Source organism: Pinus tabuliformis, chromosome 7, assembly GCF_031772625.1.
Source record: "Pinus tabuliformis cultivar Carrire ecotype Pingquan chromosome 7, CPIR1, whole genome shotgun sequence".
Lineage (NCBI taxonomy): Eukaryota > Viridiplantae > Streptophyta > Pinopsida > Pinales > Pinaceae > Pinus > Pinus tabuliformis.
Window position 1 is genome coordinate 450,599,296 of NC_142293.1, and position 27,543 is coordinate 450,626,838.

General features: G+C 37.2%; 1 pseudogene; it reads left to right on the forward strand.

The window, feature by feature from the left end:
• Positions 1-5,532: 5,532 nt before the first annotated feature.
• LOC149247910 (putative beta-D-xylosidase 6) overlaps positions 5,533-27,543 on the forward strand; it is a 34,040-nt pseudogene continuing 12,029 nt past the window's right edge.

A 27,543-nucleotide genomic window follows, 5' to 3' on the forward strand; every position in this document is an offset into this window, starting at 1 on the left:
AAAACATATGTTTTGAAGGATAAGTAGGGGCAGCCTCCAAAGAAAGAGATGAAATTGCTGCAACAAGTAGTCACCATCCTTAGCAACCTAATGATAGACTTTGCCGGGAAAAAGAGTTTAGTTTGCGGCAACGAACATAACCATTTTTCGGATAGTAAGAAAGAGGCAGCGCCTTGAAATTATACTTTATACCTGGGGGCATGCGAACCTTTTGGAGTGCAAGCATGGGACGACTATTTATTTTTTTAAATTTTTAGGTCCTCCCTTTAAACCTGTAGGTCTAACCCTTTAAACTCGTAGGATTAGCCGTTTCCAGCTTGCATAAAGAAAGGATGTGGGGCAAAAGTAAAAAATTGCCAAATAGGAGCATAGCTTCGTGAGATAAAGCTCCTTAAAAAACAGCTATCTCACCTGAGGCGTTCCTTGTATTATGACTGGTATATCGAGCAGTTTTAGCACACAGTTCATGCTCGTTAAAAAATAAACGCAAGATCCGAGCAGTTTAACATAGTTCATGCTCGTTAAAAAATAAACATAAGGTTGAGCAGTTTTCAAGCTCGTTAAAAAACGAACCCAGCCCAGTAAATAACCTTGGTAAATGTAACCTTTGACAGCCATTTAAAAGCCCTTGGTCGTGTTCTTTCAGTCTCACCTCCATCGTTCATTTGGCCAATCGTTCATCTCCATATGTTGTTTACCCATTTTGAGGAACAACTGCGAAGAGTGATTTCACTAAGCCATCCTTGTGACACTGCCGTGATTGGAAAATTCCAACCTGTACATGGAATCTGCTGCTATCCCTGTTTATCACTCGTTCCTCAAAAGACGAGTCTTCTTTGAACTCTTTTCTCCTGACTCGTAAAATATGAAAAGTTTGCCGAGTTTTGGCCTTACAGCTCGTTAAACAACCGGAAGAGCTATTCCTCCTCTAGATTTTAATCTCTTTGGACCTGAGGGATTATTGCACAAAAAGATCGAGCGCTTGTTTTGTTCGGCTCGTTAAAAGTACCGAAACTCATCCCTTCTGTATTGTTTTATACTTTTTCGGACTTAAGGGATTATATGACGAAAAAGGAATTCTGGAGTTGACTTTACGTACCTTTTCAGACTCTCTACAAATGAAAAGGACCGAGTTATCCTTGTCGTTAGACTCGTTAAATCCATTAAATAGCGACAAACTTGTCTTTAGACGAGAACGAGTTTCCCTATCGCTAGGCTCGTTAAAACATAGCGATGGGCTTGCCCGAAGGGCAGGTTATAGAACAAGCATATGTTATCCTCCTCAAGCTTGATAAAAATAAAGAGGTACTGGTCAGCAATGACTGGGGAAAAATTGGGAGAACCTCACAGCTTTAATGGTAGCAAGTCGCTCTTGAACATGACACTTTGTCCTCCGTATCACATCGGGTTGGGTTGTTTCATTCACCGGTCTCATCACCATGGTCCTCGCCACACCATCCATAGTTGGGGTAATGCTACCGATCCATCACATCAGTGTCGTTATATGTTCAAGAGATGTTGTTCTGCAAAGAGTCAACCGTGTCCCATCCACTGCCATACATTGTCCTTCATCCATTTCATGACCGCCACCCTAAATCATACATCACAGTTTGTTTTTCACCTCATCACAATCACTAGCTCCGTTCCGTGTCACTGATGTGGGATTCATTAAGGCCCTCCTTTGACGGATCGCTCCTTGTCGACATCAGCTCATTATCCAAGGAGTTGATCTAGGAACAACCCCTTCAGTACTTTGAAGCTTGCATGCCTCAATGGCAAGTTTCTCACTTCCGGCAACAGGTATACATCAATGACCTTCGACCAGAAGATTTTGCATGGTGGTTGACGCCAAGTCCTTTATTCCCACCATGTGAATTGTACTGTTGTACCTTGAGGGTCATCATCCTTATCGGTGATTCCTCTCGCGCTTGTTAACGGTTTACATCATTGACCGGTAATCAAGCGATGTCTTTCCATGTTCGACTTCAAGAAATTCTCACATGGATCGACTTGTACATCGAGTGAAGATCGGAAGAGATTGAAGACCCCGGATCTAGTTTCATCCATCCGGGCTGCGATATATATTCAGGATATAAAGACATTTGATATTGTACATCATTGCAGCAGATGATCATCCTTCTCAAAGGATGATAATTTCAGCAGAGAATTATCAGTCTATCATCAGACGATCGCCTGTGCTATGTACCAAAATGAATTTATAAAGCTGAGCATGGGAATGCCCGCCTCAGCTAGATCATGAAAAAGAATGAAAAATAATGTATTGTATTGTATCTTATTACAGGACACTTCTCAGCAGATTGAATGAACTTCAGATCCTCCTAATAAAGCATTTCACCCGATAAACGACCTCATACTTTAGGGGGCATCTGTTATAGACAATTTTGTGCCTTGCAGCATCAGGCACGAATTGTCAATAATCCAAGGGATCCAAAGTCCCTAAACATGATGTTCCTACCCCTAGAGGAACAAGGTCAGCAAACCAACAGCTCTCAGATCAGTTCTCCACCTGAAAACACTCAAAAACAAGCAATCTTGAAATCAAAGCAGGTGCTCCACTAGGCTTCTGCGCTGAAACTCAACTCCTCCATGGTGTACCTGCGTCGCAAAGCAGGTAGAACAAAGGCCACCTGCGCTGAGCGAGATGGGACAAGTGGCACACTGAGTCATTGCTCTGGAATCTTCCAAAAATGACACTTGGATCAGGGATTTCGCCTTGTGATGAGTCAGAGGCTCTGTTTCTCCAAGTGGAAGCAAGGTTCTCCAAGTGGACTCAAGAACTGAAGATCAACTGAAGAGAGAGAGGACACAAGGCAGCTACACATCAGTTGCAAGCTGACTCATCCTTTCTCAATTCATCTATATATTGAGCTCTCCCCTATGAGCTCAGGAGGCTGGAATTTTGTGCAAAGTAATGATATGCTGTTGGTTTCACTATAGAACTATTGGGTGATTGCTTGAAGGAGGTGAAGAGGAGAAATTCTTTCTGCTGGGAGGTGTTGCTGGATTGGGGCCTTCAATGGTTGTAACACTCTCAGAACTTTACTTCTTCCATTAATAAAAGCTATTGAGGTTCTTCTATATGCACTTGTTTCAATGATGTGTTGCGATAATTGTATATTTGATTTATGCTAATCCTTGAATCAGTTATGATTGCATGCTTCTTGTAGTTTCCTTCTTTGTTATTTTGCAGGATCTCATTGTAGCTGGGCCAGCAAAAGAGCAAGGAGCTGGGAGAAAGCAAGCAAAGAGAAGAGTTTGGATTCGACATTAAGCGCAAGGCAACGGTTAGTGCATTTCTTCATTCTCTCTTGCTTTCATAAAGAAGTAAACCTTAAGTAGTTTTCTTTACAGTTGTTGCTGAGGTACTATCACCCTTAGAGTGGGATAGGGTCATCTGAGTCGGATACTTTTCCCTAGAACACCCAGGAATCCCAATAAAATTGAGAATGTTTTCATCCAAGTCGAATGCTCCCCTGAAGAAATTCAAATCTATACCAATCTTTTTAAGGAGTTTTGTGATGTGTTTTCTTGGTCTTATGAGGAAATTCCTAAAATTGATCCATCAACAGTCCAACATGAGATCAATACTTACAAAAATGTGAAGCCTATACAGCAAAAGCTCCAGCTAGTAAACCCTAGGAAAGCAACAACTATCAAAGCCAAGGTTGAGGAGCTACTTAAGGCGGGTTTCATATACCCCGCTCCATTAACTGAGTGGGCCTGGAATCTAGTCCCAGTTGATAAAAAATAAGGAACGATCCATTAGGGATATAAATAAGGTTTCTCCAAAAGATAATTTCCCCATACCTTTTATTGATCAGATTATCGATGAATGTGCAGGAAATGATATTTTCTCCATCATGGAAGGTTTCTCGGGTTATAATCAAATTACTATCCATCCTAAAAGTTAGGATATGACAAATTTTATTTGCCCCTAGGGTACTCTTTCGTACAAAAATATTCCTTTTCACCTTAAAAATGTTGGAGCTACTTTTTAGTTGGCCATGCCATATGCTTTCCACGATATCAAAGATATCATCAAAGCTTATTTGAATGACCTAGGTACTCGTTCTCGAAACAGAATTGATCATTCTTATCATCTTCAATTAGTTTTTGAGCAATGTCATTTTTATAAAATCTAGTTGAGTCTGAATAAATGTGTTTTCGTTGACACATCTAGTCGATTATTAGGATTCATAGTATCTATTGAAGGGATTCGTGTAGATCCTTTCAGGGTTGAGGCAATATTTCAGTTGCCTCCCCAATATACCATCCATCAAATTTAAAGTCTCCAATGAAAGGCCAATTTCTTGAGGAGATTTATCCTCAATTACGCTGAGATTACGAAGGTATTTATGAGATTGCTAAAGAAAGGAGTTCCATTTCTATGGGATGACTTCACTTAGCACTCATTTGATGCTTTGAAAAAAACAATGACCTCTTCTCCTTTACTGAGTCCACCCAATTATCTCAATGTGGAAAAATCAACCATCGGTATGGTTCTAGTTCACGAAGACAATGCTCTCTATGAGCACGTGATTTATTATCTGAGACGTGGCTTGGTAGGTCATGAATTACGATACTCTCCCATAGAGAAATTAGATTTTGAAACTGTTCATCCTATCCAGTGACTTCAACACTATATTCTACTTAGAAAAACTTGTCTTAGTGGTTGTCAAGCCATTTCAGTTTGTTATCAGTAGGTGAGTGATTGGGGGAAAATATAATAGATGGATTGTTATTTTACAAGAACTTGATCTAGAGTTATTCTCAGCCAAATCTAGGAAATCATTAGTATCTTCGGAATTAATCTCAGAGTTTCCTTCTAAAGAAGAAATAGTTTATGAGGAATCATTCCCTGATGAGCATATTTTCCTTATTTCTTCACAAGATCCTTGGTACCGAGATATCAAAATATATCTTCAGACTTCAAATTTTCCTCTCACTTTTTCAAAGGATGAGTGAAGAAAATTGCACCACTTAGCAAATATTTATGTTATTATCGGTGATACTTTATATTATCACAGGGTTGATTCAATCCTTAGACACTTCTTAACCTTCGAAGAAGTTGAGTTAGTTCTGAATGATGGCCACAGTGGAGCTTGTGGTGGTAATCTATCTGGGCTTGCTACACCTCAAAAAATCCTTCGTGCAGGGTATTTTTGGCCTTTGGTTTTCAAAGATTGTGTTGAAGCGATGAAGAAATTGCATCCTTGTTAGGTTTATACTCAGAAAATGTGTGCTCATCTAGCTCCACTCTTTCATGTTATTACCATCAGTCCATTCACGAAGTGGGGCATTGATTTTACAACTTGTATCCTGCCTTCAACAAAGGGTCATAAGTATACTATTGTAGTACTAGACTACTTTACTAGGTGGGATGAAGCTATACCCATTGTTAGGAATGATGGTGAAACAACAACCTTGTTTATTTTCAACAAAGTCATTTCTCACTTTGGTATTCCAAAGGTGATTTTCACTCACCATGGAAGTCATTTCCATAAAATGATGATGGTTGAATTGGCTCTCCAGTTAGGTTTCAAGAAGGAGCATTCATCTCCTTACTATCCTCAGGTCAATGGTCGGGTGGAATCCATGAATAAGGCTCTCCAGTTAGGTTTCAAGAAGGAGCATTCATCTCCTTACTATCCTCAGGTCAATGGTCGGGTGGAATCCATGAATAAAACCCTGAAAGTTATCCTGTAGAGGAAAATTAATAAGGCTCAATCAAATTGGAATATCATTTTATCTCCTACACTTTGGGCATACCAAATGTTAGTTAAGACCGCTACAAGTTTCGTTCCTTTTCAACTAGTTTATTGTTTGAAATCGATCTTCCACATGGAATGTGAAATGCCTTCTCTTAAATTATTTTTAGAACTTCTTCCAGACAATTCCAGTCTTGAAGAATGCCTCGTTTATTTGGAAAATCTTGACAATCATTTTCGAGATGCTACCACAATTAATGAACATCATAAAAAGAGAGTGAAAGTCCGATATGATAAGGTTGTGAGTCCTATGGATTTCTCTGAAGGTGACCTTGTCATAATCTATGACCAAGACAAAGATGCCTTGGGGGTAGGTAAGTTTAAACCCAAGTGGTACGGTCCTTTTATCATTAAAAAGGTCTTAATAATGGGAGCTGAAGAATTGGTTTATTTTGAAGGAAACAAGTTTGTGGAGCCCATAAAGGGCTCTATATTTAAAACTATTATGCCTAGGCTTCTACCTAGAATTTTCTTGGTTCTAGATATTGTATATATTTGTGCATATGTGTCTATATGTTTAATAGTCATATCAAGATTTTTTATCTACATTGGAAAATGATCTGGTATATTTAGGATTCGTCAATGGTGTTAGTCGACATACCTTGAATTGAGCTTCCGCGGCTTGGGCGATTTACTATCCATCCAATCAGTTGTTGCTTTCAACATGCATATGTATCAGCCTTATTTCAAACAATGTTGTTGAATATATTGTTGTGGTTATCTTACTATCTAAAGCAATATCTCTTGGTATTGATTCACTAGTAGTATACTTGGACCCACAATTGGTGGTTTCTCAGTTAAACAACATCTATCATGTGAGAGATCATTATTTATATCGCCAATTTCTGAGAGTACATTTATTACAAAGATCATTTAATTTTATCACGTTTATTCATATTCCACGATCATAAAACCCATTTGCTAATTCAATAGCTAATCAAATATTAGATTGGCATATTAATCATTCATCACATTAAAAATAAAAAATAATAAAAAATCATCTGTATATATGGTCATCACATCATGGAACCGTCTACATATAGATAGACGTTTTATGTTTAAAATATTATACAAAATCAGAGCAAAATTTCCTGCAAAATTAAGGCTTAAGCCTAATCATGACTATAAAAAATTTGGACATCTCTAATCTATATTCGGTCTAGCCTCATATGTACATGTTGGAAGAAGATAATGGCAGTAGCCACCTATCGAAAGTGTCACACCCAATCTTGTGGTGCTCCTACCACGCATCTCTGCATAACCTCTGGTACATCCTCTATCGTTGCCATAGGTCCCTGGTGAGTCAATCTCTCCAGGTTCCTTTGTACGGTATGGAGGAGTCTCTCAATCTCAGTTGTGGCACTCTCCACGTCTCTTCCACAATGCTTATGCCTGGGCAGACTCTCAGGTCTTACTGGTCCCACATCTCTATCATGATCAAACAATTTTGTAGGAATTTTTGTCTCATCAAAAATAATTTCAATTCATAGTTTTTTAAATCCAAAAAAATCAAATAACTTTAAAAACTTAAAAATAATTTTACCAATGGAACCCCATGCATCGTCACATGGAAGCACTATATCTGGATCCACTCTTAATTCCATGCCTATGTAGGGGTATTCCTTGATGGCAATGACTTGTTGTTCCCACCAAAGGAATATCTCATCATCAAATATTGTTCTATGGGCCTTTCCACCCCCTAGTCTCTTCATCAAGTCAACCCATATACTTATCCGTGGATCTCTTTGGATGCTGATCGTAGAGAGAACTTTGGGTCGAAGTCCTAGTAGCCTCTCAAAGAAGAAAGTGCAAAGGATGGTACCATACCCAAAATGTTTGGTATTACTCTTTTTAATAGAATTTAGTTTTTTTTTAGATTAGGAGGGTTGTATACTAATAAAATACCGTGGTGAGGCAATCGATTGCTAACCTCATTGTAACACACGATGCTTGGTCCATTGAAGTTGAACCTGTTACCATCGAAATGGTAAAAAGGAGAATTCTGAGTGACAAACTCTGGACATTATTGATTGGGATCTATGTCCCTACCTTCTCATTGTTTCAAGGGAAATAGATGTGAATGTAATCATCTACATGTAGGACTCCTCAGGCCTTACCTTGCAAGTTAACTAGCTATTTTCTCTGAGAAAGTCCAGTGATGAAGTAGATATCTTCTACTTCAATTCACAAGGTCATTTCATCAATCATAAAAGTATCCTCTTCTAGATCCCAATAATTCACAAGAATCTCCAGCAACCTTGTGTTGGTTTTCATATTTGACATTTTGAAACATTTCAATAATTCACACTGTTGGGTCCCTATAATACTAGTGATTACCCCATTACTATTGTAGTTATACCCCTTATTTATATTGTTGTGCCCCTATTACCCCCCATATTGTTATTTCTGTGCCCCATAGAATCCCCCTATTGTTATTTGTGTGGCTTTATATTATTATTGTTAGGTCGGCTGGATTATATTGTGACTCCTTAGACTCCTATATATAGAAAGGAGGTTTTGTCATTTGTATCATCTAAGAATTGTTCATTTATGTAATGTAAAGGAGGTTTCCCCCTCGAAGAGGCTGAATTCTAAGGCGTGGATCTCTCTTTTCTATCTTTTTGTGAGCTGGTTTCATAACATTTGGTATCAGAGCTTTGGGATTCTAGGGTTTCGCTGTTCCAAACAGGTCATCGTGGCATTTTCGCTATAACTTTGTTTCTGTGACGTTTCAGAAGTCACAAAAAAACCCCATTTGAGAAGAATTGGCACTGAACCTTGGGTCCAAATTTCAGAGCTTTTCGCGTGATATTTTCGGAGATATGATCTGAGGAAGTTGGCCTTTCTGCAGACTCCTGAATTACATTCAAAACAGGTGACCTGGGGAAAATCGTCATAACTCTCTCTCTGAGGATCGGATTGAAATTTCGTAAAAAGGTGCAGAAAGAAGACGGACTGTAGTTTCTTTTTTGTGTGTTTCAGATTCAAAGGTTGAAACAGTGACTCGTGGCACTTCGTACAAGTTCGCTCTACTGAACCAGTCTAAAAGCAAGTCACCGTGGGAGATTTTACATAACTCTTACTTGGAGAATCCAATTTGGCTCAGACTTGTGGCATTGGAAAGAGGACGTAGAAGGTTACTACAAGTAGCAATTTGAGAACTGGATGACTTGAAATTATAGAGATACATCAGATTCAATATCAGGCTTCTATAAAGTGAAAAAAGGTGTGTAGTTTTTTTTTTAAATTTTTATGTAAGCTTGGTTTAACGAAATTCAAGGGGCATAGTAAAGCATTATTATCGGTAACTGATGCCCCGAGGAAAGAAAATGCAAACACCTAGTAAGGAACATGAAAGCTCTAGCATGACTCATGAAGAAGAGGAAGAAATGCTACATGATATATCAAAATTACAAGAACAAGTGCAACAAATGTCACGCTCACAAAAGCTAACAGAAGCTAAGATAAGTGGCGTGGAATCTAAGATAAATGGTGTGGAATCTAAGATAAGTGGCATGGAATCTAAGATAAATGGTGTGGAATCTAAGATAAATGGCGTGGAATCTAAGATAAAGGGCATGGAAGCTAAGGTGGAGGATTCGATGGTAAATTTGAAGATAGATTTGAAGACAGACATGGAAGAATTGAAGAACTTGCTACAAGAAAGGGTCACTAATGGTGAAAAGGTAGTAAAGGAAACTCATGATGAGAACAAAAGAAATGTTAATCATGATTCCATAGACTCTAATGTTGGATCGAAGACTCACCATGTTCCAAAAATGGATGTGAGGAAGTTTGATGGCAAGGATCCCGCCACATGGATATTACAGATGGAGCAATTCTTCGATCTCAATAATGTGCAAAACACACAAAAGGTACGTATGGCAACTTTATATTTGGAACCAAATCAGTTTGTATGGTATCAATGGCTTTGTTCTCGTAAACAATTTATCACTTGGGCAGTTTTTACGGAAGAATTGATAACACATTATGAGGATACAAAAAGCAACACTTTTTTTAGCCAATTGATAAGTCTCAAACAAAAGGGTTCAATAATGGAGCACATTGAGGAGTTCCAAAAATTGAACATAAGGGTAAAAGATATTCTAGAAGAGCATAGGATTGATGTGTTCATAGGGTCTTTAAAGGATAATATCCAACATGATGTGCGCCTTTGGGAACCTGATTCATTAGAGAAGGCATTCAGGTTAGCAAGAAAAATGGAAAGCAAAATTATGGCAACTAGGAAGCATACCATTCACAACTATAAAGAGGGAAGTGTTGTTGCCCATAGTCTTCCACAACCTACAAGGTTGACACCACAACAATTGGAAGAAAAAAGAGCAAAAGGGCTTTGTTACAATTGTGATAGCAAATATACAAAAGGTCATAAGTGTGCTGAGAAGAAATTATTCTACATAGATTGTGAAGAGGAAGAAGAAAAGGAGCAAGAAAGGTCAAAAGGAGAGGATATATTCCAGGAACAAAGCCTAGATGAAGAACAAATAAATCCGACCATATCTTGTAATGCATTGGCGGGAATTACCACTCCTCAAACCATCAAGATAGAAGGACAAATCAAGAAGAAAAAGGTAATAGTGTTGATTGATTCAGGAAGCACCCACAATTTTATTCATTGTAGGGTAGCAAAAGAATTGAATTGCTTCCTATATCCAGCACCAGAGTGTCAAGTGATGATTGCAAATGGAGGAACAATAAATTGCTCTGGAAAGTGCCATAATATCAAGCTATCCATGGGAGAATATGTATTGACTAGCCCAATGCTTTCCATTCCAATGGGAGGTGCGGATGTTGTACTTGGAGTCCAATGGTTACAATCCTTGGGTACAATAGCTTTTAATTTTCAAGAACTTTTCATCAAATTTTCTTCGGAAGGAAAAGAAGTTGAATTAAGGGGTATTGCAGGGAAACCAGGAAAGATAATCAGCTCTCATGGTATGACAAAGCTTCTAAGAAAGGAACAAAGAGGTGTAATTGCACAATTATGCTCGCTAGATGTTTCCACATTGGAATCATCTATTTCTCCAGATCTCCAAAAAGTCTTGGACAATCATTCCAAGGTATTTGAGACTCCCAAGGGTCTCCCACCTATGCGTGATCATGATCATGCTATTCATCTGATTCCAGGAAGTGTTCCTCCAAACATCAGGCCGTACAGATATCCCTATGCCCAAAAAAGTGAAATTGAACGTATGGTTGCAGAAATGCTAGAGGCTGGTATAATTCAACCGAGTCAAAGTTCTTTCTCAGCTCCAGTAGTATTGGTGCACAAGAAGGATGGATCATGGCGCATGTGTCCAGATTATAGGGAGCTCAACAAGCTCACTATTAAAGATAAGTTCCCCATTCCTGTTATTGATGAATTACTGGATGAATTGCATGGATCAATTTACTTCACCAAGTTGGATCTTCGTTCGGGATATCATCAAATCAAAATGAAGATTGAAAACATTCCAAAAACGGCATTTAGAACTCATGAGGGTCATTATGAATTTTTGGTCATGCCTTTTGGCCTTACCAATGCACCTTCAACATTTCAAGGTTTGATGAATTCATTTTTCAAACCATTCCTTAGAAAATTTGTGTTAGTATTTTTTGATGATATACTAATCTACAGCAAGTCTTGGAAGGATCATGTTGAACATGTTGACAGGGTGCTACAACTATTGGAGGAGAAACAATTATATTCAAAAAGATCCAAATGTTTCTTTGGAGTCCAGGAGGTGGAATATTTGGGTCATATTGTATCTCATGAAGGAGTTAAGGTAGACCCTAGCAAAATTAAAGCCATTAAGGAATGGAAAATCCCCACATCCATAAAGCATCTGCGAGGATTTCTTGGGTTGACAGGGTATTATCGCAAGTTTGTTAAGAATTATGGGAGAATAGCAGCACCTCTAACAACATTATTGAAGAAAGATTCATTTTCATGGACTCCGGAAGCAACAAAGGCCTTTGAACATCTTAAAAAGGCAATGTGCCAAGCACCGGTCTTAGCTACACCGGACTTCACAAAAACCTTTATTGTGGAATGTGATGCTTCAGGAAATGGAATTGGTGTTGTTCTAATGCAAGATGAAAGACCCATTGCTTTTGAAAGTCGTCCAATCAAGGGAAAGTTTTTAAGCAAAGCTATTTATGAGAAGGAAATGTTGGCAATACTCCATGCACTTAAGAAATGGCGACCCTACCTAATGGGAAGACACTTCAAGGTAAAAACGGATCATGATAGCCTTAAATACTTTTTAGAACAAAGATTATCCTCTGAAGAGCAACAAAAGTGGGTCACAAAGATGTTGGGTTATGACTTTGAAATCATCTACAAAAAAGGGAAGCAAAATGTTGTGGCTGATGCACTCTCAAGAAAGGATGAGGATGTGGAAGCATTGTTGTGTGCCATTTCTATTATCCAACCAGATCGGATTAGCGAAGCAAGGGAGGAATGGAAGAATGACGAAGAAGTGTGGGCACTTATTCGAAAGCTACAACAAGATTACAGTACTTCTGATACATTTAGCTGGAAAAATGATTCGTTATGGTACAAAGACCGCTTATACCTCTGTAAGAATTCCCAGCTAAAACAAAAGATTCTTATGGAATTGCACACCTCTCCCTTAGGAGGGCACTCAGGATTTTTAAAAACTTACCACAGGGTTAACAAGGAATTTTTTTGGGATGGCCTTAAATCAGATATTCAAAAGTTTGTGGCGGAATGTTTGGTTTGCCAGCAAAATAAAGTTGAAACAATTAAGACACCGGGTCTATTACAACCTTTATCCATTCCAAGCCAACGTTGGGAGGAGGTTTCAATGGATTTTATCACAGGTTTACCCAAGTCTGAGGGAAAGAGTGTCATCATGGTGGTAGTTGACAGACTTACCAAGTATGCACACTTTTGTGCATTATCACATCCATTGAAAGCCAGTATAGTTTCTACTGCATTTATGGAAACAGTTCAAAAGCTACATGGAAACCCAAAGATTATTGTAAGTGACAGAGATCCCATTTTCACTGGAAATTTTTGGACAGAATTATTTTCTTTTCTTGGTACTCAGTTAGCTCATAGCTCATCTTATCATCCTCAATCTGATGGGCAAACTGAGATAGTAAACAAATGTTTGGAAGGATATCTTCGTTGCTTTGTATCTGATAAGCAGACACAATGGGTCAAATGGTTGCCTCTGGCTGAATGGTGGTATAACACTTCCTTCCATACAGCAACAAAAATGACCCCATTTATGGCACTTTATGGGTATCAACCACCATCCATCACATCATATTTAAGAGAAAATTCTAAGGTTCAGGCAGTGGAACATCACATCGAACATCAACAACAAGTCCTCCAACTCTTAAAGGATAACCTCGTGTTGGCACAAAATAGAATGAAACAACAGGCAGATCAACATCGCAGTGAAAGAAGTTTTGATGTAGGTGATTGGGTATTCCTACAGCTACAACCATATAAGCAAATGTCCCTAAAGCAAGCTAAGAAGGATAATAAATTATCACCAAAGTATTATGGTCCGTACAAGGTGTTGCAAAAGATTGGTACTATGGCATACAAATTGGAGCTTCCTGCAGCTTCTCGATTGCGCCCAGTCTTCCATGTTTCATGTTTAAAGAAGGTTATAGGTGACAAGCTCCCAATTCAAACAATATTGCCAGAACTTGATGAGGAAGGAAAAATTATATTGGAACCGGAAGCAGTCATAGAAACAAGAACTCGACAGCTACGAAATCGATCAATTTCAGAGTATCTTATCAAGTGAAGAACTTATCCGCTGAAGATTCCACATGGGAGGATGAGAATTTTATGGAGAAGTATCCAAAACTACTCAAGCGTTGAGGACAACACTTTTTTGAAGGAGAGGGGCATGTTGGGTCCCTATAATACTAGTGATTACCCCATTACTATTGTAGTTATACCCCTTATTTATATTGTTGTGCCCCTATTACCCCCCATATTGTTATTTCTGTGCCCCATAGAATCCCCCTATTGTTATTTGTGTGGCTTTATATTATTATTGTTAGGTCGGCTGGATTATATTGTGACTCCTTAGACTCCTATATATAGAAAGGAGGTTTTGTCATTTGTATCATCCAAGAATTGTTCATTTATGTAATGTAAAGGAGGTTGCCCCCTCGAAGAGGCTGAATTCTAAGGCGTGGATCTCTCTTTTCTATCTTTTTGTGAGCTGGTTTCATAACACACACCCTCTCAATGCATCCAATTCTAATGGGTCATTCATTACTTTATTTTTTACTCCATTGTGCTCTATTTCCTTCCATGTAATAGCCATCATGCAATTCAAGTAGTTTTATCCATTAAAATTCATAATTTAAATTTTTTCAATGCTCACACGGGAGTTCATTTCATATGCAGTTGCATATAGGGCTTACTCATAAGCAACTTTGATATTCCCAACCCATGTACGCAGAGAGTAAAAATATAAAATCAAGATTCCGATGGTAAAATTCTTGAAAAAAATGCTTGAAATGTACAAAAGTTCATTGAAATATAGAATTTGAGGATTATCTAGACATTTGGTAGCTGTTCAAGCCGAGAAATAGGGTGGATTGTGGTTCCTGGTTCCTTTCTCTGGAGCTATTTATCTCAATTTTTAAAAATACAAATGAGGTTTGTGGAGTCAAAAGGTCTATTTCTAACTTGTAACTTCAAAAACTTTTTAAAACTCACTTTTAAAAAGTTTATGTTTTATTTTTTATAAACTTTGTGGGCTTTTGGCTTTGAGTGCTAGGATAGGTTGTCTTTTAGGTTAAATTAAAGACTTTGAGATTTTTTCTACCACTTAAATCCCATGACCACTGATCCATCATTGTAGCTATTTTTTTCTTCACTGGCATATATGTTAGGGAATATCACTTTTTCCATTTCATTATGCACTCTAGCCTCCATACTGTGATATGTTTCCATAAGTTTGGCCCCATTTTGTTATGATTATTAAGACCTTTTTCACTCACTGACTTATAAAATCATGACATGATGCTAGAGCCTTCCTTCACATGGGCTTCCTAGTAAGATCCTTGCTAACATATGTTTCCCATGCTACAAAGATTAAGTATGCTCAGGAGTTCTCTTTAGTCCTGCCATGACTTTTGCAATGAAGCTTTACTCTCTTTCTTCTTCAGTATCTTTTTGGATTTATACCGTAGAGGCTCCCACATGGTGAGTTGTATTGTTTCCTTGCATGTTGACTATATATAGCTTTTGGTCTTAAGTCGACTTCATTTGGACTTGTGTATCAGCAACTCTTTTTACCATGTCTTTCTACAAAATCAACTTTGCAATCACTTAGCCTCTGCAGCTTGACACCTTTTTCTCATGGAAAGAACATTCCTTTGTGTCATTGACCAGTTTCGTCACCTTGCATTGAGAATAGGAATGGTTCCCTCCCACGAACTAGCACGTCTAGATCCAGACACTCGTTGTTTCCACTGTACCATAGGCATTCTTTTATTCTTTTTCAAGATTTCCAAATATGAAAAAGACAAAAATATTATATATTCCAAAAAGAGAGGGAACGAGAATTTACTTCCATAATTGATGAAAACAAGAGTTCATTGTGACACCCTTGAACAAAGCACTCAAAGAAAGTCTTTCCTCTGTTGGGATGGGCTTCACTTTGACTTATGAGAGTCATAACCTTGTTATTGAGTCAGTACTCCTCCAGTTGGTTATGTCATCTAATCATATGGAGAGTTTGTTTATGCCTCCTGCATGACAAACTTATACAAAGTTATGATATGCTACCATATAGTCACATTTGAGTTGTTCTTTTGTTCAAGGGAAGTAAACCTGAGTCATCCCTTTTGTGGTGTCTCTTGACTCGTATTCAGTCAGTCATACCCAGTTTGTTAGAGTTATGTTCAGTATCACATCAACTAACTGGTCCTTTGCTCATGCTGGTTGAGAAGGTCTCCATTGACTTCATATTGGCAGGTCTGCTCTTATCGACTTTGACAAATTTCTCTAAGAGTAGGCCTAGAGCCACACCTTTGCCCTATTTCCATCATTGATAGATGACCTTGTGCTCAAGATCAATCAATATCATGGGTCTTGGACTGAGTGGTTTCCCTTGTGTTTGATGTTAGATTACATTATCACACACTGGGATTCATGTAGTACCTTGGTTTCCAATTGATCCTATTTGTGGATTCCTTGCCTCTATGTCATCTTTCATTATTGGTTGGTTCAGAACTTTCTGTCATGCGCTAGCCACATATTGTGTATGCTAAAAACATGCTCTGATATGGTTACCTCATCCTTCTTCATCTGATTCCTTCCACATTATTAGCCTGCGAGTTACACTGGCACTAGATTGATGTAGGATTGCTTAATTCCTTTCTTCCAACGAATCTTTTCCCATCGAATCCAACTCATTTCTTTGGGAATAAGATCAAGAGTCCTTTTTTAATACCTTATGGTTTGCAGTCATTAGTGGCACACTCCTTCACTATCGATAATGAGAATACATCAATGTCTCCTGATTAATAGATTCTCTCAAGTGTTTGACTTCAACTCATTTGTTCACAATTGTTAGATTTTACTAGGGTACCTTGACTCTCATCATCATTATCAATGAGTTGTCTCACATTTCTTAACGATATACATCAAGGACCGGTAATGAAACGATTTCTCACATGGCCAACTTCAACTGATTTATTCCCATAGTGTAGAAATGTACCATGGCGGTTGCCGAAGACCTCAGGCTGCATCATCATTTCATGGTTAACTTGTCAGTCCCTGCAGTGTACTACCAATGACATCATCCACCTTATATGTTGTAGTTCATCACAACAACAACTTATATGTTGGCACCCAAATTGCATGCAGTACCATTATTCCACTTTTTGACTTGGTACTTTTGAGGATTAGTTATGTGACCTTAGTGATCATATATCTACTTTAGCATCATTCATCCATTCTTCCTTATGCGATATTGAGACATGAACTTGATATGTACTCTTTTTATGATCAGATGATCCACTATGTATTTCTCAGTTTCCCTTGTACGTTTATATATATTGGATTCGCTCTACACTTGATATGTGGATATGATTTACTATCTCTGAGAAAGTGTATGCCCACCTCAGACATGAGATTTCTTTTTTATCTCTTCCAATGGTTTGGCAGGCTGGATTATAGTGATCTCCTCCTAAGTCCCCCATGATTCTTTTGATACACTTAATACATTTCGGCCATCATGTACCCCTTCAGACCTCATATATAAGGGGGCATATTTATAGCATAATTTATCACCTTTATATACCTGATTCTCCAAGTCATGGCCTTGGGTCTCCCTTTCCCATTAGACTTGGTCCAATTATTAAAAAACATTATTTTAAATTCCATACGTGACTCTGCCCTTCCAAAAATACATGCACACACGGGTTTAGCTATACCCAACCCACGTATATCATTTAAAGTATGAAAAAAATATAAAATCGCTATTTTTTGGGCGGGGTTTATGGGTTACACTAGAAGCCTACATACAGGAGCTCGTGGCCTAACTATATCCCAACTGAAGAAGCTATTTTGAGTTGATATAAATACACCCGATGGGGAGGGCCTAAGGGGAGAGAAAGATAGGATATTGACATTATATCCAATTAGTCCCTAATCAAGTCTGATTTATCCCTGTGCGTCCTCCACTCCCAGCTATAGGAAACTCATGATTCCTCATTAAGATGTTCATATCCTTCATATGGAATCCACGTGTATGAATTTGAAAAAGGATTGTTGAGCCTTGGGTTGGACGGATCTGGAGGAAGGTTTCACTTGGAGCCGTGGATGAATCAAGTTGTATTCTTCCACATTCCTTTGCAGTTATCAATAAAGAAGTTATGTCATGTTCCTGATGTTATTATCTTAATGCTTTAATTCATGTTTTAATCCAAGTTATGTATGATTTCATGTTTCATACTTATATTCTTATATGATGTAACGTTTCTATCATGAACATGCTTTGAACTACTACTACTATAAGTGCTTTTCTTGGAAGGATTGTAGGTTTTGAGGCATTGGAGGAAGCAAAGAGTTTAGACCCTATGAGAACAACCTCAAACGTAGGACCTTTGGCTAATATCTATTCTTCCTACTTTAGTATTTTAAGAATTAAGACTACTTTTTTGCTTGCTTCTTGTTGGTGTATGCCCTTTGCTCTGTTGGGGTGCTCAGCCCATACACTAGGGTTTATTATTCCTCTAACAATTGTAAACATAACAAAGATTTTTTGGAATTTCATCCAAAATCATGGTAATGATATTCCTCATGGTAGAAATGGAGATTGGTTGGAGATGCATAAACAAGGTAAACCTTTTATTATATTGAATCAAACCCAAGACCATGTGGAAATATGAATCACGTCTTATATTTGGAGGAAGTTTAACATGTTGTGTGTAGATTATGTATATTGTTCATTGATGTTTTGAGCTTGATCTTAGCTGGAGTTAGTAATTAGGAGGAGCAATGTAATAACATGCGACATTATAAAATCTTGTAGTTATTTCCTGCATGATATGGAGCATATACATAGTATGTGACCATATCTATCTATGTATTATGTAAAGGGAATATCAGTGTTTGTCTCTTGTAATAAGGCATACCCACTATCCATGTGTCCCTGTTGATCAAGATAACTTGTTTAATATAGTGCAAAACCTTTCATAGAGTATGGGCCATGTGTTAGTTGAATTATCTATGAGTGGATTATGCTGGTTATAAATTCTATGGGGCATGATAGGTCTAAAAACCTGAAGTTTCCTATACATTTAGGTGGATTTCATTGGGAATATGAATGAACCATGTACTTGAAGGAGTTCTTAGTGGGTTAGTACTTGCAATAGTTAGGTACCCATGTATTTTGGTGGATTTCCACTCCCACCAAGCATTGTAGTCCGGTAAATTGTCTGGCAAGCATTGTATTTTAATTTTGAAGCATCGTATTTATTTACTCCCCAAGAGTATGATTGTACCACACAAGCTTGCATTATTGTGGAATGGAAATAAGATAACAATGATAACAGTTAGATTCTATAGGATATAATCTCTTTTAAATTTACTGTAAAACTATATATATGGAAAATATATAGCATTGTTATTGTATAAATACAATTCAAGTGCCTAAGAAATATATTAGTTTTCAATTGCAAGGTAATAAGGAGATTTAAAATATCTTAAATCCTTTTGCGTGAAGGAGCAAATGTACCCATTCACTTGTATCTCCAAACACATACCTCTAAACTATTTATATTCATTTCTTGTATGATTTATCTGATCAGTAAAGTTCGAAAGTACCGCTTGAACAAAACTATTACTTCATATACCAATCTGAGATATTTTCATTTTATTCTTCAACTTTTTTCATGGCAGTGAATATGGTAGCGGAGAAGTTTTGGGGAAATTAAACTCTGTCTGTTTGCAATGTTGTGACAACTGACACATCTCCATGGGTTGCTTGATAGATTGGAATGAGAAGAAACTCATAAGCATGATTGTTGGGAGTTATCTTTGGATAAACCACAATAAGTAACTGAGTTGTATTCATAAATAAGCATGATATGAGCTTGAAAGTGCTCTCTATGTTGTCATCACAAGATGGATGTGTATGTGAATTTCCACATGGCCCTGCAAGGAGTGTCTCTTGACTTCATCTACAGTCTTCATTATGTTTTCAAGAAGTGTTGGGTTCTCCCATTTCCCGTTATGTAGGTTAGTTTCTACTTACTTCGATGGAATTTAAATTTAATTTGTTTTCATTGCTTTCACTTTTAGGAAATGTGAGCACTAAATGAATTTAAAAATTTTCTAAACATGTTATCCCCACCTAACTATGTCTTACTACTGATTGTGTGTTTAAACTAGTGTCATTCCAGCTTAAAACTTATTAACTTCGTCCTCTGCACTTTAGTAACAAACAATTTGCAATAATATTAATTTTACAAGCTATACATTGGTATATATGATAAGAGGTTAAGTATATTTAGAAGTGCAATGTTAATGTAAGTCTTCAATGTTGTCAACAATGGCTCTTGTAAGATAAGTGGCGGGCTTGGTGATATTTTCCCATCGAGGTTAGAATACCCTCACACATATTTTACCTTCATAAGTTGCACCGCTTTGGTAGTGGGTCCTCTTAGAAGTTTGCAGACATAGGTGTAAATCCTTGGTAACCTTGGAAGAAGTGATACCCTCATTCAAGGGTGACTGTTTAGCAGTCAACAATGTTGGTCATGATTTAGTTATAGAAATAAGAGGGGAAACAATGTTTAATTTGATAGGTGATGTTGTCTCTACAAAGATATAGTTCGCAATGTTCTCTAGATGTGATGTTCGTTTTCTCCATATATATGTACCACCAATTTTTCTTTTGGTCTATTGTATTAGAATTTATAAACATATAAACACATAATATGAATTTATAAGGACATTTTGATGGTCAAAGGAAATTCAAGAATTCTTTAGTAAGATTTCAATGTGATATTCTCCTCTCTCCCATGGTTAAAATCCCCTAAGGACATATTTCACCTCTTGTGGGCTACCTTGTTGTCTCGTTTGTGGTAGAGGTCATCTCAAGACATTGGGGACACGTGCAAGCCTTTGGTTACTTTGGCAGAGTACATAGCTCCACCCATGCCTGAAACTTGGTGGTACCCTAGCTTTACTTGGTAAAATACATGAGAGATTTGTCCACAGTTGTTTTAAATGGTGTTCTTATCATGTCACTTATTTTATTGTGTCACATTTCCTTCTTTGCCCGAACCCAGTTTGAAGGATAGGGTAATTTCTATGGTGGTTACCATTGACTTAATCCTACATTAATGACATTTATAGATGATTATTTATTTTAATATGTTGTCGGTTATTGTTAGTGCTATGAAAATTTGAAGCCCTAGGTGGTTAATGTCATTATGATCTCAAACAAACACATATGTTAACCTAGGAAAAGATAAGGCACTCTCACTAAGAGATTAATGAAAATTGAGATGAAATAATCGCTAAAAGAGAGTTTCCAGTTAGAAGAGGTTGACAATTACCAATTTGGGTAGAACGTATAGTGACACTTACCAATTTATATAGAATGTATAATGAAAGCCATGAAAAATAAAAAACTTCATCAAATTTTCATTTGACGAGCAGAGGGAATTTGAAATTCTTGGTTGGGAGGGAATTTGAAATTCTAGGCCTGGTCGAAAGCTCTACATGGAGTTTACTAGTGGGGTCACAGCATTCAATTCAATGGTCCCATTCATAGAGCTACCCATTTTCCTCAAGTCACACTAATTGTTGCATTATTTGATGTCAAACTCTAGTATTACATTGCCCAAGTTTGAACCTTTCCATTTTATTTCTATAACATAATGAGTGTCTATATCTCATATCAGTTACCAGTAAAGATATTAACCGTTTTCATTTCCATTGTATTATATAATGCTATGAATACCTATAACTCATCTCACTTAAAGAAGGGCATATGCTTTGTGGTTGTGCGGGCAATTGGCATTGAATCTAGAGTGATATACAATGTAGGGAAGCATCAGGCTTACATTCTGGGCACCCAATATCAATATATTCAAAGATCACCGATGCGGTCGAGATCAAGAAACTCTAGGAGAATATGCCCTACTATCTAGCAGGTACTCTGTTGTCTACGTTAGGGAATTATAGAGCAATCCCCTTTGTTCCTATTCTAAGAAAAATGTCATCTCTTCTACTCATCTGAGATCTTCCACTTGTTGTAAGAATTTCACAACTTACGACATGGATAACTGAGAGGTCCATACTCGCTTCTCTTTCGATGCTATAGTAAAACTCTATTATCAACACTAAATTTCCACATTTTCTCTGTTTTTTCATGTAAGGAGGTAGTAACCTTCAGGTCAAGGATAGATATAGTGTCTCATGGCCTCCAAGCTATAGTGTTTTATGTTAATCAGTACACCTGGTGTGCACCATTACCCACTTAGGTCAGTCGTACTATGATCAAGCATTATAGTCCTCCACACACAGACATACATCTCTCTCATTGTGGACTGCACCTCCATTGTTTACATGTCTGCATGATCAGTGGTATGGAGGGCTATATATATATATATATTCCTTAAATGTTTACCGACATAATGGGTTATTTTTTATAGTTTTCAAATTTAGTGCATTCACTGGCAAACACCAGCATCGTTCCCTATAAATCTAGCATCTACTATGGAGATAATGACCTTGTTTGTTGGCCTTGGAACTACAAGTCTACAACAATCAAAACCATTTAGAACCCTTATGAGATGATTTTATACAGTCCATTGGAATTGTTTTTACCACTATAAAACCCTCCTATTAAGTGATGGTGTGGATTAAAATATAGATTGAAAACTACAATGTTTAGCTTTACCGAACGTTGAAAATATCCCCAAATACTTGCTTCTCTATATTCAATCACGTTTAATGGTAAAGTTCCGCTATCAATATCTGGGTTCACACAAATTGCTAACTTTAGCAACTAGAAGTTCGATTTGAATGGGTTTGTGCTAATTCAAGAGAGTTTTTTAATTTAATGTTTTTGTGTAGGTTAGAAAACAAGACTTGTTGGATACATACAAACCATTGTTCAAGAGCTGTGTGGAGCAAGGGCATGCAAGTAGTATCATGTGATCTTTCAATAGCCTTAATGGAGTCCCAACTCGTGGTGATTCCAACCCTCTCACCAGCACTGTGAGATGTGACTGGGGATTTTAAGGGTAATGTTTCCTCAGATGTGTTAGATGAAGAGTATAATTGTTTGGGGTGAATGACACTTCTTCGATATAAATTTTGTCCTTCAATTACATCACAACAAACTCTGATGCTATTATCAGTATTTCCACTTCTCATCAGTATGCACCGACTGTCGAAAATGTTGTAGCAGACGTTTCAAAAGTAGGTAACTACCCGTATAAACATTGAAGCAAACAAATGCATATAAGCTAACATAATCATCTTTATTCTGAAATCCAAAAAATACATACAATTTAGTTTAATAGACACCCATCTTATATTCTGAAAGCACTAGGACAGATATAGCTTAACTTGGGTGTCGAATTTGATATACACTAGGAGATTCTGAAGTTAGAGGTTGCATATTATCAATCCCAATCTATGACCAATCTATTTTAAAGAGATGTTTGTGTAACTCAATGTATGAACCCTTGATATTCACAACCTCCAGTAATATACTTAAAATTATAGAAAATGGGTAAGTGCATATACATCAGGATGAATCCATTTTAACTGAAGTTTGATATACACTTTGAGTTTGTGAAGCCAAATCTCGCATATATACAACCTAATGCACCACTGATTTAAAAATATTTTTTTGTCAACTCAAGATATGCATCTTAGAGGTTCCAAACCTCATGTTTCATATTGCACTTGGGTTTATGTGGTGGCCATCTTTCAATACATCCATTAAACATTTAAAACAATGCACCTTTATAATCCCAAAAAGTAGTGGTAAAGAACCTATCTCTAGTTGCAATCATCCATCAATCTTATTTTAGAAAGCCTTGTCTTTAGTTGATTTGTTTCCTTTTCTCTATACTAGGAGTACCATGTGGTTATTGATAATATGACACCTTCTCCTTATGATATTAGTTTTACCACATGTTTTTTGTCAGGAATGGATGCCGACTGTGGAAGTTATTTGCGAAATTACACAATGTGAACAATAGCGAAAGGAAAAGTGAATGAATCAGATATCAACAGAGCCCTTCACAATTTGTTCAACGTGCACATGCATCCTGGGATTTGTTATGGTGATCTCAACCATCAATTGAAGGGAAAACTTAAAATGAAGGTTGTGTGCTCTATTGAACATCAAATATTGGCATTGCAAGCTGCAAGGTAGGGTATTATGCTTCTCAGGAACAACAAAGAACATTTTCCCTTGTCAAGAATACGGACCAACTAGCTGTCATTGGGCCTAATTCCAGCAATGCAACTACTCTCCTAGGAAGCTACTATGGTCAGTCTTCCTAGATAAATAATTGTTCATAAATACATGTTTCATTCTGCAGTCTACACATATGCATCATTCATAAATAGTTATTTAATTATGTAATCTACACATATGTGAAAAAATTTGTAGGTAGTGAAATGTACTTATCCTCTCTCCTATTGCTTGTGAATGTTGAGGTCTTCCATGTCACACTATAACACTGATTCAAGTCCTGGAGAGATATGTTAGGGACACTTTGTATTACTCTAGGTGTGAGTACTTGGCATTCATTTCTAAAAATTTGTTCGATGAAGCTATAGAGACTACAAAGAAAGTGGATGAAGTGGTTGTAGTTGTTGGCTTAGATAAAAGCCAAGAAAAGGAGGAACGAGACCAAATAAAATTGACTCTACCAGGCCAACAAGAAAAATTAGTGTATCAAGTTTCTCGTGCTACCAAAAGACATGTGGTGCTTACCACCTTCTCTGGTGGTCTAATGGATGTGTCGTTTGCATTAAATGATCCTCAAATCTCTAACATTATTTGGGCAAGCTACCCTGGTCAGGCTGGTGGTGAGGCACTTGCAGAGATTATTTTTGGTGACTACAATCTAGGTATTTTATCATCCCATCCATTTATTGTTGTTTCAAAGCATATTATTGTGATTTTATACTTCAACACTATTCCTTTTCACATCATTCACATGGTTCAACTATTATTTTATGTTATATATTTGGTTTGATAAGTGAAATTGGTTATGAGATACATCATCATACATAAGCATGGAAGGCCATGGAAGCAATGGAAGAATTTAGTTTTATTTTCTATCAGAAAGGTATCTCTCCAAGGGGTCTCTAAGTTCTTAAACTTAGTCCTCCCCATTTGTTGCGATTTTAATTAAAGTGGTTTGTTGACTTGTGTGCTAAGGGATGCTACTTTTACAAAACAAAGCTACATGTAGTCACAGGATCCTACTAGTGGAAATTACAATTCTCTTAAGGGGCAACATATGATTTTTGGAAACCCATTTATTTGCACATAGTTTTCCAATTTCTGTAAATAGTAGACATCGCCTTTACCATGAGCAATTGAGGTTTTCCATAAGATTTGATGAGAGTATAACTAAATCGTCTATATTTCTTGGCAAGAGGAGTTGATAAACTTTAAAAACATAGATTTAGGCCCTCATGGGCTTTGTTACAGTAGCTATTATACTATTTTTTTCCTATGGTATTACTGGCCAAACCATGTTCTTTTTCTGAAATTTAAATATAAAGAGAACCAAAATGCTAGTGACATCCTGCCATGGCTAAAAATTACAACAAAAAATTATGATCCAATATCCTACAATTGGCATCAGAGAATCTGAGTAAGGTAATAAAAAATTCTAACCAAATATCCTACAATTGGTATTTCTATTTTCTTGATCATGGATTCCTTCTTCTTGTGGTTGGTGCTCTTCTTCAATAGGACCAAGGATTGACCGGACCTTCTAACAAAAAGACTGATCCATCGATTCCATTTGACCTGCACATTGGCGATGGTTGCACTATTTCTAAAGATGCCATTCAGAGTGATTATGGGTTGTTCTGTAATTTTGGAAAACATCATTATGGAATCCATTAGATCTTCTCAAAGTTAACCAATGATTCTGTTGTCGCCTTTTGGCCATCCTGAGAATGATGTTAGAATTGGAAGGCTCTCAAAGGCTATAATTTTATCCCTTCTCTCCTTGTCCTTGACCATTTTTTGGTACCACCTTTCTCCTTGTGGAGTTTCCCCTTTGAATTTCTCTAGTTATATCCCTGCTAGGAATGTCTCTAAGGTAGGTCATTTCATGTAGGATTTTCATTCTTGACATGTCGTTTTTTGCAATTTAGTAGTGCTTATCAAATTTTCTTTCAAAATTCGAGTGTGATTTATTTGACTTAGTTTATAGGGAATGTAAATGATTATACTTCATTTACATGAAATTGTAGTGATTTTTTTTCTTAGTTTATAGCCTATGCTAGTGATTTTTTTAATGATTTAAAGAATTCTTTAGTTCGTGTGAGTATAATTTGTTGGCTATATTATTATTTTTTTGGTCTCCTTGTGAATAAAATATATGGAGAAGGTGGACTACTCAAACATTTAAAGCCATTAATTCGATATTAATTCCAAATTTAGAGTCAAATGCATCTTTTACAAAAAAATTATGAGTTGTTGCAGCAATTGAAAGAAGTTTATACTAGGTTCTTTTAGTGTTGTTGCAACAATCTCTAAAAAAATATCTAGAAAAATAGTTTGAATAATAACTATTTTCTATATCACTAATGTCCTTGATGTTAGGGCCTAAATCTACCTCTGACTGAGAAAGGTAGGATCTAGGGTAACATCAAACCACACTTAACCTGGTAGCTAGCCCTACCAGGTCACGAGAGGGCTCTCTCCTTGTCAATCTCAGAAAAGATGGCCGATGAAAGCTTGAGATGACTGATGAAATGACTAATTTTAGGCTAGGTATGTGTACAGAGGTGTTTGATTGAATTTGATGATGTTTTTTTGGCTCAAACATGAAAGGCAAATTTGGGCCTGGGGAATGAGGCTCAGTTTTGCAGAGATCTCTATGGGGAAAGGTAGGCAAGTGATTCAGTACTTCAAATTGAGTGATATGGAGAGGTTTTAGATCGATGAGGAGTTGAAAAGGGCATGAAAAACTCAGGGATCATTTTCAAACAGCTAAAAACATATATAACTAAGCAAACCCTAGGTAGAGCACTTCACTTTTAGTGTATTCTACCTTTATCCTTGTTTGATTTAGTTAAGATGAAATAAAGAGAAATATGGCATACATAAAACACATGTAGACTTACAATTACAGAAGAAAACACAATACCAAAGCAAGATGCCACATGAATCCCATAAAGTGCTACAAACCACTGGTCTATTCCTTAGCCAAACTGCTGAAATGAGTATACAATGAAGCTCCAAGCTTTCCCAAAAGTCCAGCCATGCTAATGACTGAAAAATTACAAGATATAAGCAACTAACAACTCATCCTAGCCTCTGCGGGTCGAGCTCATGAGTTTAGGAGCTGTTCGAACAAATTCTAAACTAAGAACTAAAAACTATGTAGTGGAACAACATGCCTCTAAAAACTAGGGAACTGATTCATTCAGTTGCAAACTACCTTTTCATGGATGAATCTACCTCTATGAGTGAAAATTCAACATAATTACATCAATAGCCATAAAATTACATCAAATTACTTCATGTGTTTGACATTAAGAAGGAGAAAAGTCAAACTGTCGAGAAGCTAGGAAAAAAACAAAGTATTCTTGGTCAAACTGAACAAAATTTCCCCAATGCACCACGCTGATTTCTCTATGCGTAGTGCCTGTTTGCAGCCACCTTTGGAGGCCTTTCCGATGTCCAAATTTGCTCCAAGTGCACTTGTTGGAAAGGTCTACCAGTATGATTTCCAGAAAAGAGTAGAATTTTTTAATTTAGCCTCCATTTGCACCTCCAAAACTGAGTTCTCCCAACACTGCTTCCCATGTGTCAAAATAGCGGCAACACGGTCATTTTTTGGATGTTTTTGACCTTTTCGGGAGCTCAAAACCTGTCAAAATTTCTTGGCCATTGCTAGGCATGCATATTTCTCCAAGCCAAATCCACATATTCTGAGTTTTTGTCATTTGGAGGTGTCAATCAAAAGCAAGTGCCAGGTGGTGCGGCGCATTGGGTAGAAAAACTCGTGTTTT